The sequence below is a fragment of the Hyperoodon ampullatus genome, assembly GCF_949752795.1.
Source record: "Hyperoodon ampullatus genome assembly, chromosome: 14".
Taxonomy (NCBI): domain Eukaryota; kingdom Metazoa; phylum Chordata; class Mammalia; order Artiodactyla; family Ziphiidae; genus Hyperoodon; species Hyperoodon ampullatus.
The window spans coordinates 36,612,922-36,635,357 of record NC_136927.1 but is presented as its reverse complement, the minus strand read 5'-3'; positions in this window follow the sequence as shown (position 1 = coordinate 36,635,357).

The window sequence follows — 22,436 nt, the reverse complement described above, 5'->3', positions numbered from 1 at the left end:
TGGTCCTTGTTTGGTCTGTAGTTAATTTTTCCTAAAGCATTAAGAATGTAACAGAAATCTTCAAGAGAAAAAAAAGTGAGTTTACTGGTAACACAAAGTAATTTAAAACACAGTGATGTTTAAGATTGACCAAGCAAGACTGCTGAGCCCATCAGGTAAGCAGAAGACTGACTGACATTGTTTTTATTGTGAATTGTGGGTTTAGGGCAGGTTACTTCCATCAGAGAATACACTAAATTGTGGATTATTTGTGAAGTTGAATTATAATCATTTCCTTTAGGTCTGTTCCCAAAAGAATGGGCCAAAACGGACTATAATTTTCATACTTTGTTGAAATCTTTTATGATTTGCAAATTGTTAAACAATTTATGAAAAAACCTAGATCAGTGGTATTCTTTTCTCTGGCTGTACATTAGAATGTCCTGAAGAGCATTTTAGAATTTTTCAGGTTGTGAAGAAAAAATTCTGACTGAATTAGGGTGGGGCCCAGGATCAGAATGGTTTCGAAAGCTCCCAGGCGATTCTGGAGTGGGTCAGGGCTGGGGACCCCTGGACTAGATTGTCAGCTTCTTGTGGAGAAGAATCACGTCACTGGGTCTTTGCCTCCCACCCAGCGCCCTGTGTTTAATCAGTACCTCGTGATGGGCCGACTCGCCTCAATGGGTCCTGTTTTGAAGGACTGTGACACCGGGATAGTGTGGACTAGTCCTCTACAACCTCTCTTTTTTCCTAAACTGAACATGAATTTAATCTTATGGGATCAAGTGAATCAGTCTTCTGATAATAATTAAACATGGGAGAGAAGGGTTGAAGACAACTGAATTCCCAACTCTTGTGCTAGGTTACAAGCAGATGTCTGTAGTATAGTTAGTGTAGTTGGTTAACAACTGAAAAGCCAAGTTTCCTACTCAGTTATTGCCTATATCTCCATTATTTTATAAATGTGCGTTTTATGTCTTTCCTGTAAAGACTATGAGTTTATTGAGGGCTAGACACCTTTTCCGGTTCCTGGTACATAGTAGGTACCCATTTAAAGGGAGGGAGGGACAAAACATACTTAAGTAGCTACCAAACTGGTAGGAAAATGGCCTCCATGGCTGTTCCTCTTCTCCTCTGGATCTCACTGCCGGAGGTTCCCAGAGTGTGGTCTGCGGCCCTGTTGTGTCCCTCATCTTTTTCTTGGTATCTCATCCTGCCTGTGGCTGACTCCTTCACAGTTGTATCTCCAGTCCAGGTTTCTCATTTTCAAATATCCATCTGTCTACAAGACCCTTCCACTTGGAAGTCAAGAGAATCCCAAGCTCCACACACCCCAAGCTGAGCTCCCTGCCTCCCCTCCCCCAGTCCTGCTTCCCCAGTGGCCTCCCCATCACAGGGAATGGCAACTCCATCCTTCTGGTCCTCAGGCCAAAAGCTCTACAGTCACCTTTGACACCTGCCTCTATTACAGTCCCATCAACCAGGACATTCTTCAGGTTCTACCAAATCCTCTTCACTGTCTCAGCTGCTGCCACTCAGTTCCCCCCCACCCCATCTCTTACCTAGATTATTTTAGAAGCATTCTAACTGTTCTTGCCCTTGTCCTCCCACAATCCATTCTCAACCCAGCAGCCGGAATGACCCTTTGAACCGCAAGTCAGATCACAATACTGCTCAACTCAGAACCTCCCAGTGGCTTTCCCCAGTTACCACAGAATAAAAGTCACAGTCCCTAAAATGGTTTACAAGACCTACGTGATCTGGCCTTCTGTGACCACTTCCCCTTCCTCAATCTGCTCTAGTCACGCCGGCCCCCTTCCTATTCCTTGAAATGCCAAGGCATGCTTCTGCCTTGTGGCCTTTGCAATGGCTGTTCCCTCTGCCTGGAATCCTTTCCCCCAGATTATCTGCATGGTCAAATCCCTCACCAACTCCTAAGATTTTGTTCAAATGTCACTTTTGAAAGGACCCCTTTTTCAAAGTTGCAGACCTCACCCTGCCACATGCCTCATCCCTCTTGCTCTGCACTTTTCCCCCACAGCACTTACTGCCTTCTAGCATATTATATAATGTACTTGCTATGTTTCTTGTCTGTTTCTCCCCGCAAGAATGTAAGCTCTGTAGGGCAGAAATCTCTGTTTTAGTCACTGACGCATAACGGGCACTCGATAACTAGTTGATGGGATTGAATGAAGAAATTGCTCTCCCTTACTAGAAGTCATTTTTAGATAACTAGTAACTCAGAACTACTCCTGTGTGCATGTCAGCAAAATTCAGTGGAGATTTGAGAAGATGCTGAGCTGGGCCCCTGGCCCCTTGGTCTGTACAAATTGTTTTGCTGTAAAACAAAATCTTTCAGCTGGGTGGTGGGGCTGGGGGTTAGGGGGAAATGCTACCAGGAAACCAAAGAAAGGCCATTCTCTACGTTTCTTGCTGCTGATTTAAAAATTAGAGGCTGGATTTTTGCATGTGAATCCACATGCAAAAGAATGAATTTAGAGCTGTACTTCACAGCATATAGAAAAATTAACTCAAAATGGACCACTAAATCTCTAAAGCTCTTAGACGAAAACATAAGGGTAAATCTTTGTGACCTTGGATTAGGCAACAGTTCTCTAGATATGACACCAAAAGCACAGGCAATGAAAGAAAAAAATAAACTGGACTTCATCAAAATAAAAACTTTTGTTTTTGGAAGGACACTATCATGAAAGTGAGAAGACCACCAACAGAACAGGAGAGGATATTTGCAAATCATATATCTGATAAGGGATTTGTATCTAGAATATATAAAGAACTCTTACAACTCAACAATAAGACAGATAGTCTAATTAAAAATAGCAAATGGACATGTCTCCAAAGAAGATACACAAATGGCCAATAAGCATTTGAAAAAAATGCTCAACATCATTACATAAAACCACAATGAGATACCACTTTACACCCACTAGAATGGCTACAGTCAAAAAGATGGAAAGTAACAAGTATTGGTGAGGATGTGGAGAAATTGGAGCTCTCATACACTGCTGATGGGAATGTAAAATGGTGCAGCCCCTTGGGAAGATAGTCCGGCATTTCCTCAGACAGTTATACATAGAATTACCATGGTACAGTTAACTCCTCTTGTAGGTATAAACTCAAAAGAAATGAAAACGTGTTCAAATAGGTAATGGTACATAAATATTCACGGTAACATTGTTCATAATAGGCAGAAAGTAGAAACAACCCAAATGTCCATTAGCTGATGAATCAATAAACTAAATGTGGTATATCCATACAATGGAATATTATTCATCCATAAGAAGGAAGGAAGTACTGATACATGCTGTAACATTGAGGAACCTTAAAAACATGATGTTTGGTTACAGAGTTTCAGTATGGAAGATGAAAATAGTTCTGGAGATGGATGGTGGCCATAGTTACGCAACAATGTGAATGTGCTTAATGCCACTGAACTCTACACATGAAAATGGTAAGACGGTAAATGTTATGTATATTTTACAGTAATAATTTTTTTAAAACATGCTAAGTGAAGGGAGCTGGACACAAAAGGCCATATATTGTATGAGTCCATTTATATGAAATGTCCAGAACAGGCAAATCCAGAGACAGAAAATAAACTAGTGGTGGCCTAGGACTTCAAGAGATGGGGGGAATGGGGAGGAACTGCTAATGGATTTCGGGTTTCTTTTTGGGGTGATGAATGTTCTAGAATTAGATGGTGGTGATGGACCTGTGAATATACTAAAAACCACTGAAACGTAGACTTTTAAATGGTGAATTTTATGGTGTGAATGGTATGAATCATAGCAATAAAAAAATACAGGATTTGTAGTTTCATACTATATTTGAAAGGAAATTCAGTCCAGGCTGTTGAATGGGGAAACAATTTCTTTAACATACAGCCTTCAAGCCAGCAGAGCATGTGGAAGCCTTGATCTTCTGAGGTGCTGGTGCTGTTTCTTGCCTTCCTGTATCAAAGCTCATTTTGTAAGTCTTGCAGTCAGGAGTCTTAGTCCTATGAAGGGACTTTGTTCAACCCTTATTAAAAGCCCAGATTTGCTGCTGTTTGCTTGGCATCCCCTTCAGAATTGATGGCTGATGTTTTATGCTTCTGAAATCTTCTAGAACAAGGGCAGAGAGATTTTCTGAATCCCCCTTTGATTGTTTTTAATTCCATTACAGCTTATCCTTGTGTATTAACAAGGTAATCTTGTCTTTCTCTTACTTTACTGCTCTGACCTTTCAGAGGAAATGTGATTTTAAAATTGGACACCATCCAAAGATCATGCCAGGATGACAAAGGATATTATTCATGCAAGCAGTGCAATTCCAAAGATGTGATCTGAGCTATAGTTCTTTGCATGTTTTTGATTCCCTCTCTACTCAGCAGTGGTCCACAGGGCTTCCCTGGTGGCGCAGTGGCTAAGAATCCACCTGCCAATGCAGGGTACACGGGTTCGAGCCTTGGTCCGGGAAGATCCCACCTGCCGCAGAGCAATGAAGCCCATGCGCCATAGCTACTGAGCCTGTGCTCTAGAGCCCAGGAGCCACAACTACTGAGCCCGCATGCCACAACTACTGAAGCCCACGCGCCTAGAGCCCGTGCTCCGCAACAAGAGAAGCCACTGCAATGAGAAGCTCATGCACTGCAACGAACAGGAGCCCCGGCTCGCCGCAACTAGAGAAAGCCCGCGCAGCAACAAAGGCCCAACGCAGCCAAAATTAAATTAAATTAAAAAAAAGAAGTGGCCCACAGACCAATAGCAGTGGTATCACCTGGGAGCATGTTAGAAATGCAGAATTTGGGGCTCCTCCCCAGACCTACCTAGTCAGAATCTGCATTTTAACAAGATGTGGTGGTTTTAAAGTATGTCCACAGATTCCTTGAGATTCCTCTGTTTGGTGGAGCCTAATTCCCCTTATCTTGAGTGTGGGCTGTCCTTAGTGGACTTGTTTATAACAAACCATGAGGCAGAGGTGGTGGAGTGCGACCTCCAAGGCAGCTAAGTCATAAAAGACCTTTCTCTCTAGGATCTTTCCCTCTTGGGGAAGCCAGAGTTGCCATGCCGTGAGAACACTCAAGCAGTTAATCTGTGGAGAGGGTCACGTGGCCGAGAACTGAGGCCCCCTGCCAACAATCATGTTGCGCAACATCGCGGAAGTGAATCCTCAGCCTTGGTCAAGGCTTCAGATGACATAACTGCAGCCAACATCCAGCCTGCAACCTCATGAAGACCCAGAGCCAGACCCGCCCAGCTGAGTCACTCCTGAGCTCCTGACTCTCAGCAACTATGTTAGATGATAAATGTTCGTTGTTTTCAACTGCTGGGTTTTGAGGTGATTTGTTATACAGAAATAACCAATACACAACACTTCCAGGTGATTTGGAAGCACATTACAGTTTGAGAAGCACCGAACTAGACCATGAACTCCAGAGACCACTTAGGCATTTCCTTATCTTTAGGGCTTAGTACAGTGCCTGACACTCAGTGAATTTTTGTTGGGCTAAATACAAGGTTAAATTGCCTTTTTTTTTTTTGCGATACCCGGGCCTCTCACTGTTGTGGCCTCTCCCGTTGCGGAGCACAGGCTCTGGACGCGCAGGCTCAGCGGCCATGGCTCACGGGCCCAGCCGCTCCACGGCATGTGGGATCTTCCCAGACCAGGGCACGAACCCGTGTCCCCTGCATCGGCAGGCGGACTCTCAACCACTGCGCCACCAGGGAAGCCCTGCCCTGTTTTTAAAAAAATTAAAACTTTTTGTAATAAATAGTGGATGTATGCACATGGTGAAATATTCCAAGAGTTAAAGGGTATTTACAGTGACAAGCATATCTCCCTGTTTGTCAATTACCAGGAAACTGTGACCACTTGCCTTACCTTGTGATTAACTATTAGCAATCTGCCACATTCCCTTTTTCCCCTCACTTCCAAAAGTAACACTTGCCTCAAAAACAATATAAACTAAAACAAACCCAAAAACCAACAATATAAACTTCCTGTACATTAAAAAGAAAAAGAAAAAAAAAGCACCCCTTTCAAACTTATTCCCTAAAAGTAACCACTATTAATAGTCACTGTGTTCATTTCCAGACTCAAAAAGTCTATCCATACGTATTACAGTTTTGGGTTTGTATTGTTCCACAAACGGAGTAATACTGGGCATCTTGCTTTGACACGTGCGTTTTCCACTTCGTGACCGATATTGGCCACCTTTCCAAGTCAGTCCCTGCGGATCCACCTCGCCCCGCCGGCTGGCTGCTGCCTTGCCGCAGGGCCAGCGCTACCCACAGGCCCACCTGCACTGCCCTACAGCTGCACCCGGCGGCTCCCACACCGCCCCACCCAGCGCTGCTCTCCCGACCCCCGCGCTGCAGAGGAGGAGACGCTAGGTGCTGGAGAGGCTGGAACTTAACCACGAAGCCCCTCCGCCTCTTACGTACTCTCGACCCCCAGCGGTGGGCATTTGGGGTTATTAACACAGAACTGGGGGACCTCTAATGCTTCAGGGACCACCTCTGAACACAGTCTCTATGGAATTTCCAGAGGAGGGAAAGCCTCTGGAAAGACCTTGGGGTCTTTAACCTTTCTGGAGATCCCAGACTTCTTTGACCATATAATAAAAGCTCTGGACCGTCACCCCTGGGCCTCCTTAAGGTCTCTTGATCCGAGTGATTTGAGGAGAAGAAAACGTGACCTTTCCCAACCGCGAGGAACAAAATAAACCTTTCCTCAAAATCGCTCTCTCTGGCTCTGCAGGAGCACAAAGCACTTTTCTACTGAATATGTTTTCAAAGGTTTCAAAGGCTCCTTTTGGCTTCGGGGACGTGCTTCCTCCCACTCCCGCTCCCGAAATGGCAGCCCGGCAGGGCTGTGACTGAACCCCACGGGCCTTTGATCCGGATCATGTAGGTAGATCTACTCCCGGGCGCGCCAAGGGCGAGGAAGGTCTCGGGCTTCCCGGCGCCCGCCCGCCGCCATCACCAGAGGGCGCCCTCGCGCCGGCGTTCCGAGTCCGCGGCCGGCCACCGACCCGCCAGGCCCTGCCAGACGTCACGGGGACACGCCCGGCGGGCGAGGCCAGGTCATAGCTAGGAGTGCTGATAATCCGGCCTCCTGATCTCCGCGGTAGGACGAGAGTGGAACGTCTCGTTCACACACTGCGAGATGCGGCGGGCTCACCTGGCTGCTCCTGTCTGCGCGGGCCCACTGACTTTAGCGTCCTTAACTGGGAGGATGCAATTTCTTTTTCAGAAAAGGGAGAGGAAAACACAGGGGAGGTCGATTAGTCTCCCTCTAGGGGTACCACACGATGAAACCGGCTTCAAGCGTCAACCAGTGTCCAAGGAGCCTCACTAATGTTTATTCATTAGGTCATGCTGCTCCCTGGACACACGCCTTTCTCCCACCCACGTGCTCAGCGCTTTGCTTGATGAAGGCTATTCGGCCTTCTAAACCCCTAGCTCATAGGGGAAGTCATCCCACACCGCACCTCCCATCCCCCATCCCTCAGCTTCTTGCATTTGTATTGCATCCCGTCATTACCTGCTTTCCTACCATCTCTCCAAGCTGGCAGCGAGCTTCTCAAAGTCAAGGGCTGTCCCCACACCTGGAGCTTAGCAGGCCCTCAGCCAACGTTTGATAAACTAATGTACGCTAAAAAATCACGTGGACTCATAGAATGGAGCAAAAGTAATTACGAGTAGTAACAAACGATCCTCCTGATCTCAATATGAGCACACCTAGAAACTTCTGGACGTAAGCATGAAGTGGGGAGGGAGGGTCAACCTTGTGAGTGCCCTTTAGTCCTCTTGTCCATCTGCACCCCAAAGCCTGGCAAACACTTAACACATGACCATGTCTCTACTTTTGTCCTTTGAAATGCTTTTTATTCATTGCTGCTGTGGTTTTTGTTTGTTTCTTTTTTAAATTTATTTTATTTATTTATTTTTGGCTGTGTTGGGTCTTCATTGCTGCACGCGGGCTTTCTCTAGTTGCGGCGAGCGGGAGCTACTCTTCGTTGCGGTGCGCGGGCTTCTCATTGCAGTGGCTTCTCGTTGTGGAGCACGGGCTCTAGGCAAGTGGGATTCAGTAGTTGTGGTGCGTGGGCTCAGTAGTTGTGGCGCATGGGCTTAGTTGCTCTGCGGCACGTGGGATCGTCCCCGACCAGGGATCGAACTCTTGTCCCCTGCATTGGCAGGCGGATTCTTAACCACTGCGCCACCAGGGAAGCCCTGTGTTTTGTTTTTTGAGAATCTCTTTTCATGATGCTTTCTTCCTTTTTTTTTTTTTTTTTTTTGTTAACCTCAGCACTTCCAAGGTTATACAGAATTTCCTACTGCTTCCTCCTGGAGTTCCTAACTGGGCATGCACATCAGAATAAACTCTTGAGATTTTAAAAAATCTACAGATGCTCCCGCTCCACCCAGTCCTAGTGAAGCAGAAGCTTCTGGGCCGGGGGCCTAAGGTAGGAATATAATTTAAAAACACATACAGGGGCTCTGATGGGCAGCCATGATTAAGAATCAACGGTATAATTCCACAAGGACTTTATTTTAAACTTGCCTCCAAATGGATGCTTTTCCCCTGCTTTACATCCTATTTTTCTGGGCTGATTTAAGCTTTCCACACTGTACCACTTCTCCTGCACTGCCTTCTGCTAAGATGTGACTTGTAGTTCCAGTTTTCTCCAGCCCATTCAGTGCCATGACAGCTGGAAACATATTCCAGACCAAGTTGTCTTCATCAGGTGGGAACAGTGGTGAACAGCCGTGCTCCCTGTACTGCTGGGCGAGCAGCCTTTATGTGGTATTTTCCATGCCTAACTTCCAACTGGCTTTAGTGAAACAATTTTTTAAAAATTGCATGGAGATGCCACCTGTTGCACTTACTTCCTGTATGTGTGCTTAAATAAGACAACATTGGCATTAAAAAGAATAATTATCTCAGTTACCTGGATGCTTTAAGGTAGCATATTATTCTAAGTACTGTGGAATAAAGGAATTTTAGGACATGAAATTCACACTCCTCTTTTTATATTATTTAGAAGAGACACAACACAACATCTCACCTTTGCTTTAATAGGAAGTTGTTAGTTCTGCTAAATGAAAAATCCATAGGGTGTTCTTCAGGTATGGTTTGATCCAAGAGCTCACACCAAATACTTGGCTTCTCTCTCTCCTCTCTTTGCTTTCCACAGGGTTGACATTAGGCTCATGGTGGCCCCCAAGGCCCTCTTCAAGTATGGCCACATAATTATTGTTATGCAGTATTTCCATACATCACCTCCTAACATTCCTCCATCCAAAAGAAGGATGAGGGTCTTTTCCTCTAGCTTCTGCAGAAGAAAGAGAAAATTTTGTTTTCCCAGAATCCAAAATACAGCCCTCCCCTACCTCTAGCTTCATTTTCCTCCAATCGAATCACATTCCTGGCCCTCAACCTGGCCTGGAGGATTGAGACTAATCTCACTGGCCAGGCCTGGTTACATGGTTGATCCTGAAGTGGGTGGAGTGGGGACAACTCCACCCAAGCCACATGGGTCAAGAGTGGGGTAAGGTGGTTCCCCCAAAGAAAGCCAGAGTCCTCTTACCAGAAGGGAGAACAGATGTTGGGCAGATCAAAAGGCCTGATATCCCCTGAGCCAAGGAAGTCATGATGGGACAAGACTTGAGTGGATGCAAGTGGGGCAGTGGGTTCCAGATGGGCTGGAAGGCTGAGACCAGGGGGAACATTACTGTAGCCTCCCCTGATGTTGGATGATGACCTGGGTGGGGACTCTGGGATGACAGGCAGTATAACAAGATGGTCTACACCACCTGGGTCTGAAATCTTGCTGTGCCACTTACCAGGTGTTGCCTAACCTCTCTGTGCCTTAATTTCCCCACTTGTAAAAAGATGGCACCAGGGGTGTCATGGATGAACCCGAAAACAATAAGCCAAGTGGAAGGAGCCGATTGCAAAGGCCACATAACGTATGACCCACTTACGTGAAATGTCCAGAATAGGCACATCTATAGAGACAGAGGGTAGATTAGTGATTGCCTGGGGCTGGGAGGAGTGGGTGGGTAATGAAAATGTTCTAAAACTGACCATGGTGATAGTTGCACAACTGTGAATATACCAAAAGCCATTGAATTGTACACTTTATATCTGTGAATTCTATGGTATGTGAATTAAACCATGGAGGTTTTTGTTTTCTGGGGTGTTTTTTTGTTTTGTTTTGTTTTGTTTTTTTTGCGGTATGCGGGCCTCTCACTGTTACGGCCTCTCCCGTTGCGGAGCACAGGCTCTGGACGCGCAGGCCCACCAGCCATGGCTCACGGGCCCACCGCTCTGCGGCATGTGGGATCTTCCCGGACCGGGCCACGAACCTGTGTCCCCTGCATCAGCAGGCGGACTCTCAACGACTGCACCACCAGGGAAGCCTAAACCATGGAGGTTTTTAAAGGTCGTATGTGTCAAGTGCTTTGAGCAGTGCCTGGCACTTCTGACTTTCCCAGGTCCCTGGAGCTTCACCATCTTGAGTTCTGAATAATCCCATCATTCACCTCCCTTCTGTTACCCCCTACTGTGTGTCCCTCTCTCTCCTGCCAGGATACTGACTGCATAGAAAGCTCCTCTCCAGAAAAGCTGGACTTGTTGGCTAATCGGAAAGGACTCCTGCTGGTCAGTTTTATGTGTCCACTTGATTGGGTCTTGGGGTGCCCAAACATTTGGTCAAACATGATTCTGGGTGTTTCTGTGAGGGTGTTTTTTTGTTGAGATTAACATTTGAATCCGTGGACTGAGTGAAGCAGGTGCCCTCCCCAAGGTGGGTGAGCCTCATCCAATCAGCTGAAGGCCTGAATAGAGCAAAAGGCTGACTCTCCTGAATGAATACTCCTTCTGCCTGGCTGCTGAGCTGGGACAACAAGCTTTTCCTGCCTTTGGACTCGAATGGAAACACTGGACCTTCTTGGGTCTGAAGCCACCAACTTCTACATGGGAACCACACCATCGGCTCTCCCAGGTCTCTGACTTGCTGACTGCAGATCCTGGCCCTTGTCAGCCTCCCTCATCACATGAGTCTCTTCCTTTCTCTCTACACTTCCTCTTGGTTGTCCTTCTCTGGAGAACCCTGATGAATACAGAACCTAAAAGAAAGATGAGTCAATGGTGAGTTTCAGGCTGAATGAACAGGAAAACAATCAGAATGTAGGACAGAAATAAGGGAATCAAATCAAGGAAGTGACTGGTTTGGGGGGTCTTTTTCCTTCACAAATACTTATTTAACATCTGCCCTGTGCCAGATAAAGTGCCAGTTGTGGGAGATTAAAAGATCTACCAGTTGCCTAAACTAGAGGCCAAATCCATCCTTGCCTCTGTCTTTAGCCTCACCCTCAAGATGGAATAATTCTTAAGATCTATAATTTCATCTCCTCGAATTTCTCTCAACTCCATTTCCTTGGCAGGTAGAAAGGGCTCTCAGTGAAATCACCATCTCCCACCCTTTAAGAGCCACAACATTTAGTAATGATTTCACTTAAGGTTCAGGAGGACCATGGAAATATTTGAGGTGTTTGAAGAGTTACTATATGTGAAATTAAGAAAGAGAAAGTTATTGGTATTGATCAAAGTAAAGGGACATAAAGCATATTTTGCAATTCCAAGCTACTTAAGGTGATAAGGGTGTTACTAACAGTGTTAAGTGTTTGCTGGGGGGATGAGATATTGTCCAAAGGAAAATTATCTGCAGTTTTTCAATTTAATGCCATCAATTAAAGCCCAGCCTAAAGTATAGGAAAGATGGGAGGGGGAGAGAGGACCTCTTCAGACAGGGAAAAAAAGACACCCGTCCTGGGTGGCAGCTAAGGCTGAGAGTCCGTCGTCCTGAGAGTCACTTCATACCTCTTACTTTATTCCCATCTGAGGGAAGGGGACCTTAAGAAAGCCACACAAAGGGGCTTCCCTGGTGGCGCAGTAGTTAAGAATCCGCCTGCCAATGCAGGGGACACATGTTCAAGCCCTGGTCCGGGAAGATCCCACATGCTGCAGAGCAACTAAGCCCGTGCGCCACAACTACTGAGCCCATGTGCCACAACTACTGAATCCTGTGCTCCACAACAAAAGAAGCCACCGCAGTGAGAAGTCCGTGCACCACAACAAAGAGTAGCGCCTGCTAACTGCAACCAGAGAAAGCCCGTGTGCAGCAACAAAGAGCCAACGCAGCCAAAAATAAATAAAATAAATAAATTTATTAAAGAAAGAAACCACCTTCCCATGAATATCATTACTATCAATTTCTCCTTAGAAGAAAATGGTTACTTTAACATGCAACAGAGTGGAAGGATGTACTCTTAAAGGACAAACTTTTAAAATGACTATATTAGAACCATATCATATGTAAGTTTAAGTTGTTGATGAAAAATTTAATCAGTCACTCTAAGAAAGAAATGGAAACTTTTATTTGAACCAAATTGAGGATTATAACCCGGGAACAGCCTCTCAAAAAGCTCTGAGAACTGTTCCCTTGGTTAGAGGTCAAAGCACAATTATATAATCTATTTTTGAGTACCTTAAATAGCGTATTATTGACAGTTTCACAATTTAGCAGTAGCAGAATAGTGGGTCTTGGGTCATCATGACCCCTTACAAGATTAAGAAGGAATGTTATCTCCTAGGGAATTGTCTTGTTGATGCTGGGAGAATGCTGCTCTGTATGGCTGAACAGGTATTTCTACCAATGGGAGGTTTGGTTGATGCCTAATGCAGATAAACAATGCACAGCAGAGGGGAGAGAGGAGGCCAAAAGGGCAGAGAAAAATTTTTTATGTTTAAATTTTTCTTGTCTTGCCATAAAATATGAATTTTAGTTCACAGCTACACAAACATGCTTTGGGGTGTGGGAGAGAGTTCTTTAAATAGCATGGACAATCTCGTTCATCACTTTGCTTCAAGCTGGGTGGCTAAAGATACATATTATTCCTACAATTTGGCCCATGAACTCAAACCAACTCCTTCATCAGGGGCTCAACTGCTGAAACTTTGGTTTCAATGCTGGAGAAAACTTTGACTGTGATGGCCAATGGGAGACAGAATATCAGTTTCCACAATAGCAACTTCCTAAAAGATTTTCAAATGTATTGTTTTCTCTCAACATTATATTAAAAACGTTTTTCAAATATACAGAGAAATCGAAAGAATTGTACAGAGAACATCAATATACCCACCTCTTAAATTCTACCATTAGTGTTTAACTTGACTGCTTTCTCTCTTGTCTGTCTGTTCATCCCTCCCTCCCTCCACCCATCAATCAGTCCATCTTATTTTCTGATACATTTCAAAGGCAATTGCTGAGGCCGTACACTTCAGCATGCGTATCACTCATTAGAATCCAATATGTGTTTGTGATTTTTTTGAGGTAAAATTTAGATACAGTGAAATGCCTGAGTTTGGAGTGCACCACTCAATGAGTTTTGACAAATGTGTGATCCGAACCCCTATGCCGATCTATCATGGGTAATTTGAACTAAATTAGATTTTGTTTTGCTATGTGCTGACTTTGAAATGTCCCTACCCTGCGAGATGAGACTCCCACTGTGAATTGAGCTTTATGAAAAATGCCTTTCACGTGTCTTATTTTGCTCTGTTGCCCCAGACCCTGGAAAACATCACCAGATGCCCATTTGGAAAGAACTGACTACAGGCAGTTTGTGCGGTGGTTAAAAATATCAGTACAGGAAGCGTGGGTTTGAATCCCAGCTCTGCCACTTTCTGGCGCTCTGACCTCACGCAAGGTATGTATCCTGCGTCTAGGCCTCAGTTTCCCCAGCTACACAATGGGTAAAGATAGACCTCCCTCATAAGGTTGTTCTGTGTGGTGAGGGCTGAATGGGTTACATCTTGTAAAGTGCCTGATTAGAACATTGCCTGCTGAGTGGTGAACGCTCAGGAGAGGCTGACCCTTCTCACCAGCTCTAACAGCAGGAGGCAGGGATGAAGGGCACATTAACTTTGTGCCTTCTGAACCCAGTGATTTTATGTTCCACTCAGTTCTGAGTCTCTTTGGCCCCGCTGGCCCTCCAGCCAGAAATGTAATGACCGTCAAAATTCTCACCATGACGTCACCAGGCAATGTCTGTGGGAAGTCTGTGTCCATAAAATGACTCAAGCTAGAGGAACTGAGCAGGTGGGAGATCGGGTTCTTACTCTCTAATTGTGTTGGATTTATAACATAAATCCCACGGCCTTGAATTTAATATCGCACCATTTTATTGGCACCAAATTGCATTACAGACTCATTAGCTCTCTCCTAGCCCTTCATCTCTGCCAGACGGAAGCTTCCCCTTGACGGATGTCGGTTTCATTATTCATGACTCTTTTATAAAAAAACAGTGGCTTTGAAAATGGAGATCAGGAAAGAACATTTTCTAGTGAAACGCTCTTTATCTGTATGGGACTACTATGCTGGACTCCTGAAATAGATTCAGTTTTTTAATTCAGTCAGTCATTTAACAATTAGCACTGAGCATGCGCTGGACAGATGTAGCACCTGCTCACAAAAAAAACCCTCAGGATATATTTAGAAATACAAACATGTAATTAGTAATCACACGAATAATGCATCACAATTAGGATGGAGCCCATAGAGCAGATACTGTTGTTTGCCTGCTATGGCAAAGGCTGATGACTGCCTCCTAACATTTATTCTCTTTCTTTTCCATAGTAACAAAACACTTATTTTTAGCAGGATGCTTGCTATCTAGGATAACGACTACATTTCCCAGCCTCCTTTGCTGTTATGTGTGGCCATGTACAATGCTGGGACCAATTTTAATGTGTGGAGAGTTTTTTTCCCATACCTCCAAGCAATTTTCAGGCACCAGCTGGGTGTCCTACAATTCAACTCAATTCTGACATTATCTGCCTGGAGATAGTGCTGTATCCCACAGGTTAAGGACTCAGTTTCCTCACCAAGGCCCCCATTCAGATGCCAGTTGCCAGTCCAGGTTGTCACCTGTGCTTCTGACTAACCAGCTATAGATCAGAGGTTCCAACAACCCCCATCCCCACCTTGGGTTCAATTAATTTGCTAGAGCAACCCACAGAACTCAGAGAAACATTTTACTCACTGGAATCAGTTTACTATAAAAGGCTATAACTCAGGGACAGCCAGATGGAAGGGATGCACAGGGCAATGTGTGCGGGACAGAGCACGGAGCTTCCATGCCCTCTCCAAGAGCTCCATGCTCTCTGCACCTCCATGTGTTCATCAACTGGAAATTCTCCAAACCCCATCATTTTGGGTTTTTATGGAGACCTCATACATAGACACGATTGATTAAATCATTGGCCATTGGTGGTCGAACTCAATCCCCAGCCCGTCTCCTCTCCCTGGAGGTCGGGGGGTGGGACTGAAAGTTCCAACCCTCTAATCATGAGGTTGGTTCTAGCAACAAGCTCCCACCCTCAGGTGCTTCCAAAAGTCACCTCCCTAACAAAACAAGACACCTTTGCTGCTCTCATCACTTAGGAAATTCCAAGGGTTTTAGGAGCTCTGTGCCAGGAACAGGGATGAAGACCAAATATATATTTTTTATTATAAGTCACAATATCACACATGTGACTAAGTCCCGGCCAATGTAATGTGCAGAAGCAGAATGTGCAATTTTATGTCATGCTCTTAAAAGGAAGAGAACACCCTTTCTTTGTCCTTTTACTCCTTCCCATGGGCTGGAATGCAGGGGCTGGTGCACCATCTTGCAGTATCAACGTCAGGGCACCACCTAGGCATAGTGGATCGAGTTGGGAGGGAGCCTGGGCTCCTGACTCTGTGACTGTTTCATGAGAGACAAACTGCTATTTTGTTTCAGGCGCTGTAATTTCAGGTTTCTGTAACAACAGCAGGACTGCTATCCTAATTAACACATCTACCCATCACCTAGTCCCCTTCTTCCTTATTAAAAGAACCCCAGATTTATTCAAGTATCAACTCTTTTTTTTTTAAATATGCCAAATTGGTTCCCACCTCAATGTTTTTTTTTTTTTAGATGTTGGGGGTAGGAGTTTATTAATTAATTTATTTATTTTTGTGGTGTTGGGTCTTCGTTTCTGTGCGAGGGCTTTCTCTAGTTGTGGCAAGTGGGGGCCACTCTTCATCACGGTGCGCGGGCCTCTCACTATCGTGGCCTCTCTTGTTGTAGAGCACAGGCTCCAGACGCGCAGGCTCAGTAGTTGTGGCTCACAGGCCTAGTTGCTCCACGGCATGTGGGATCCTCCCAGACCAGGGCTCGAACCCGTGTCCCCTGCATTAGCAGGCAGATTCTCAACCACTGCGCCACCAGGGAAGCCCCAAGTATCAACTCGTAACAAAGGTGACTGTACCCCTAGCTCAGAGGTAAATCCTCATTAATATAAACCAATCAGGGCAATCTTGCCAGTGACTAGTTTGGGCCTGGACAAGATGCAATTCTAGGCCATGAAAATTGCCAAGAGTTCTGCTGGGGAATTTCTGTGAAATATTTCCTTGTTCTAAAATAGAGATCCCAGGGAGATAAGCACCTCTATAAAGTACCAGGCAGGGTGTTAGGTCCATCTTCTGATATATGTTACTGTGTCTGAATGTGATGCTTGGAACTGTGGCAGTTATTCTGTAACCAGGAGGAGAGCTAGTCTGTAGATGGTAGAGCAGAAAGATGGAAGGAATCTGATGGCATGGTTGAGTCATTAAACTAAGCAAGCCTGGAGCCACTCACCTCCAGACTTTCAGTTTGTGAGGTTGTAACAAGTCCTTGTCAATTAAATCAGCTGAACTGGCGGTCTTCTGTGAACCATAACCAAGAGCATTTTAACCAGACAGCCTGGTACACAAGGCTGTGACCAGCTCTCCAGTCTCATCTCTCAACATTTTTCTCCTAAGCCCCAAAGTTCAGACTTACTGGAATCGAAACCATGCTTTCATTTCTCCAGGATTCCATACATGAAGGGACTTCTGCACAGTCGGCTTTCTCAATCCCTTTATCAGGCAATAATCAATTCATCCTCCAAAATCAGCTTAGCAGACACTTCCCCCAGGGAACCTTCTTACCAGACCCAGTTTCCCCAGATCCATTCAGCCCCATCTGCATATGCAGGCCTCGGCCTTGCTTCTTGCCCAGAGCAGCCCTAGCCACGACTCACTCCATTCTCACAGTTGGAAAGAGCCGGTTCCTGTCACAGCCACTGACCAAGGACTTCCTTTGCATGGTGCCGACTGAGAAGGAGAGACTGCCCGCAGGTGCTCAGACTGGGCTAGACCCACAGAGACCCTGGCTGCTCTAGCAGCCTCATGACACAGTGGGGAAGTGTGGTCAGTTAGTGCCCCGTGGGCATACTTTGACAGATGAGGGACAGGAGATGGGAAGGAGACATCCCTTCAATTGTCTGCCCTTTTCCTCCCTAACTATTTGGAGATAAAGAGGCTCTGTGCAGCCTCTTTGGTGACTGGGGAACCAGTTGTGTTTGCAGCAATGCGTGGCCAGCTCTGTATGCAACATATTGGATATGTTCCCCTCCTTCCCTGCTTCACTCCCCCTCTGCCCTCACTCTTTGCTGCCTTGGGCTTGCACCCCCAATCACACATTCATATGCAAGCTGTACTCTTAGATTCTGTTTTCCAGGGAACAGGGGCTAAAAATCCTCCCCACCCCTGAGTCTGGGTTGTAGGGAAGAGACACATTCATATGATCTCAGAGCCCAGTGGGGATTATTATCAGGCTCCACAGGAACTGAGGCAGCTGCTCATCAAACAGGAGGGGGCCTGGAATTTTCTCTAGCTGTAGTGCCCCAGTATCAACTCTGACACTCACCATTCTCAGGTCGGCTGCTTACTCTTCTTGTTTCTTCCTACCCTCCCCTGACCTGCGATGGTTTCTGTTTCCTCAAGGCCTCTGCCTATTCCATCCTTCTGCTTTTATATGGCTTCAGCTTAATTCTGAACTCTGCTTCCTCACAGCTTCTGTGTCCCATTCAGACTTTCCAAGACAGAAGATAGGTTTGAGTCACTTGGTCACCGTCAAGTACTAGATGGCACTGTTGGCAAAGCTGGGTGTCAGGCCCCCTTGTTACTGGCCGCCCTGATCCAGTCACTTGATAGTAAGTGTTCAGCCACATCTGCATCAACTTGGCCTTGCCTTGACATTCACCAAAGTGATTGATAGGCACATCTCTCTGAAGAGAGGATAGACCCGTGTGGGTATTCTGAGTTGCATGACATCATCTGTGTAATAGTGAAGCACAGAAGAACACACAGGAAAGTTTAAAAAAACGGCAACAGATCATTTATCACAAATACTTTCAGAACCACTGGGAAAACTGCAGGAAAGGGCTCTGAGCCCAACTTCCAGAAAAGATTCCTAAGCCACACAGCAGAACCCGGTCACCAAGGAAGCTGCTGCCTGTGGAAGGCTTGTTGGAAGAAGGTTGGAATGGCTGGCCAGTGAATGCCACAGTGTCCATTCACAAACACCAGACTTCGTAACAACATTGACGTCCTGTTCACCCAGCTGTCACATGCTCCTCGAGCATTTGCACATTTTGTTTCCATTACCTGGAATGGCCTCCCTGAATTTCTGCTGGTCAAAATCTCCTCCCTTCACTCCTCCCTTCCTCCCTTCCTTCCTTCCTTCCTCTCATAAAGCTCTATAAAGTAGCAGGCATGATGTTGGCTGATGGGGATACCAAGATGAATATGTCCCTGCCCCCAAGAATCTCATCAGTTGGTTAGAGAGCTAGAGACAAACATAAATTAACCTGCCTTCCCAGAATGCGCTCTTTCTGTGCTATACGGGCACACCCCAGAGAGACCGCAGGTTCAGTTCCAGACCACTGTGATAAAGCGAATATCACAATAAAGTGAGTCACATGAATATATATATTTTTATCTCCCAGTGCATATAGACGTTATGTTTACACGATACTGTAGTCTATTAAGTATGCAACGGCATTATGTCTAAAAAAACAATGTACATACCTTAATTTAAAAATATTGTATTGCTAAGAAATGCTAATCATCATCTGAGCCTTCAGTGAGTCAAAGAAGTAACATCAAAGATCACGGATCACAGATCACCATAACAAATATAATAATAATAAAGTTTTGGGGACTTCCCTGGTGGCGCAGTGGTTAAGAATCTGCCTGCCAATGCAGGGTAACATGGGTTCAAGCCCTAGTCCGGGAAGATCTCAAATGATGCGGATAAACTAAGCCCGTGTGCCACAACTACTGAGCCTGTGCGCCTAGAGCCCGTGCTCCACAACAAGAGAAGCCACCACAATGAGAAGCCCGTGCACGACAACGAAGAGTGGCCCCTGCTCACCACCACTAAAGAAAGCCCGTGCACAGCAATGAAGACCCAACACAGCCAAAAATAAATAAATAAATAAACTTTAAAAAACTTGAAATATTGTGATAATTACCAAAATGTGGCAGAGACACGAAGTGAGCAAATGCCATTGGAAAAAATGGTGCCGACAGACTTGCTCACAGGGTGACCACAAACCTTCAGTTTGTTGTAAACGCAATATCCGTGAAGCACAGTAAAGCGAAGCGCCATAAAACGAGATGTGCCTGTAAAACCCTTTACAATGTGAAAGGGAGTGAAGCAGAGGGGTTCAGAGTCCAGCCCTGGAGTCAGCCTTGCCAGCTGTGTGACTCTGAGTAAGTTTCTTGCCCTCTCTCTGCCTCACTTTGCCCGTATGTAGAATGGCATTGATAGCAGCACCTCCCTCACTGGGCTGGTTCTCAGCATTTCAGGAGACACCACAGGGGAAGAGCCTCATCCAGGAGGCACACGGTATTTATCAAAGGGCCCCTGGGACTCACGCCTCAAGCATCTTTGCATAGACAACATTTCCACAAGCATTTTCACTGCGTAACTAATTGGTCATGAGGCAATTTTGCTGTAAAAGATAAAATAACTGGATGACAGTTTGGTTTGACAGTTTGCTTTCAATTGGTTGACAGTTTGGTTTCATTTCTCCACTGACGTAGAACTCTCATTTTTATATTCCATCAATCTCAGCCCTCATGATGGTTTGTACAGTGATGAGTAGACGTGGCGGTCTTAAAATAGAGGATGATAACAACTACATATGTGAACTTGATAGAAAATATGGTGATAAAAGTTACTGGAAGTGTGAAGTAAGACAGTATGCCAGAGTACATACTGTACCAGAAAATGATAACATATCAGTTTGCAAATCCTTCAGTGATTTGAAGGCACGGAGTTGAACCTACACCTTTCATAGAACTTTGGAACGTCTATCAGTAGACATGTGACAACCTGCCAAAAACAAACAGTTTTCCCAACTCGATACAAAGCTCAGGTGCAAATATGCATCCTGGTATTTGGAAGCTGATGCCCCTCTTAAGGATGGAAGAAATTTTAGAGAAAAAGAAAAAGTGCAAAGCTGAATGGGGAGATGAGTCAAAAGCAAAATATCTCTAAAATACTATAAACAAAAGACTTGAAAGACAATTGCTTAGGTACAACTTACAAAATAAAATCAATTATCTGTGCAGTATTGCCATAAATTGACACACATTTTAAATGTACTCAATATTTTTGCATTTTGCAATAAAGTCTTTAATTTTGTTATTCATTTCTCATGTTTCATTATGTCCTTTTTAATGCCCCTCTTTTGGTTTTCATTATTTTATCTTTTACAGCAACATGGCTTTAAGGCCAATTAGTTATGTGGTGAAAATGTTTGCAGTGGAAATACCAGACATGCTATCAGACACACTGTCCCTTCCCATCCTTCAAAGCCTGATCAGATGTTCCCTCCCAGGAGCCTTCCCTGGGCCTCCCATGGGAAATGTCACCACCTCATTCCCTTTTCCCCTCATCAATGTTGCCATTCTTCCTCCACAGGACACACCTCCGGGATATCAGAAATGTTGGGAGGGGTGTGTGTATACATTTGCTGAGCTGTTAAAAAAAACCCAGGAGTGGCCTTTGTCAAATATTAAACATTAAAGGAGATTTTTAATGAAATAATGATCAAAAGTCAATGAAACAGTGGCAGTTTTCTGACTCCACCCACACTGTGTGGCGTTTTAGTCCATAAGTGCAGAGCCCCCTCTTTTCCGTCACATCCCCCTCTGCCTGGCACATGGTATGTTGGGTAATAAATTAATGAATAAATGAATTTGTATTTGCTCTGAAACATACAGTAGATTTTTCCAAGAGCAAAGTTCTGAGGTCTGTACCTTGAACTCTCTGGAGGAAATGAGCTACGGAAACTGATTACAGGCAGAAAAGATAGTAACGGTAATACAGTACATCATTTACTGAGGGTGGCTCCCCAAAAAGATTTGTCCACATCCTAACCCCTGAAACCTGTGAATATGAACTTAATTTGGGGAAAAAAAGGGCTTCAACATATGAATTTTGAGGGGAAACATTTCAGTCCACACACCACCCTAGGCCAGGCTAATCAGTGCATTCTCTTACTTGGTCACTTTTTAGAGTAGGACCCAATGTTATCCCTAGGCATGACATTTGCTGCAACTCTCAGGCAACCGAAGCTCTCTTTTCCTCTTCATTGAGGAAAACATGAGGCTAGAGCAGCCAGGGGCCTATGGAGAAAGCCTCGCAGAGAGTGCAGCCCACTGAGAAGAAAGCAGAGCTAAGAAGTGGATTGAGCGTATCTAGATCCAGCCATACTGAAGCAGGAGCCCCATGGACGTCTCAGTTAATATGACAATAAAATGCTTTCTAAGCTGGTTTCTCTCACCTGCAACCCAAAGAACCCTGACTAATAGACCGTGATCTCACAGCTAATAGTAGTGGGGATGGGGATCTGAAAGCATTTCTGCTCAGCTCTGAGAGGCTTTCCTGGGAGTAATCTTGGTGCTTAAGCCAGGAGCATCCTCTGAGTCCTGATTCCCAGATGGCATGTGGGTTCTGACAGTTTTAATCTATTTACCCTTGCTCTCCGGGAGCAAGGAAGGTGCAACAAGTGTAAATAAGTACAGTTAATTGTTTAAATAAATGCGGATAATTAAATAAATGCCGATCATTTCAGGGAGTGCTCCCTGTTATGAAACAAAACAAAGCTTCCTGGACTGAGGTCCCAGGGTAGGTCCTGACAAAGGACACTTCTCAGCAGTTGAGGAAGGGACTCCCTGGTCCCCTTCCCTGAGTCCTGCCTCCCAGCTTCTCTGGAGACAGGTGTTCAAGGCACAGCTCTGCTAAAAGCTGTGTGACTTTGGGCAAGGGGTGAACCTGTCTGCACCTCAGTTTCCTCATCTGAAAAATGGGGAAAGTAATAGTGTCCCTTTCATAGGATGAACTGGGGAGCGAATGTGTAAGGTGATCAGCACAGTACTGGCACACAGTATGACCTTTGTAAAGGCTGTGATTATTACTTTAAGGCTGGATCCTCCTCATCCAGGTCTCAGACCAACTGTGGGTCTCAGACCCACAGAG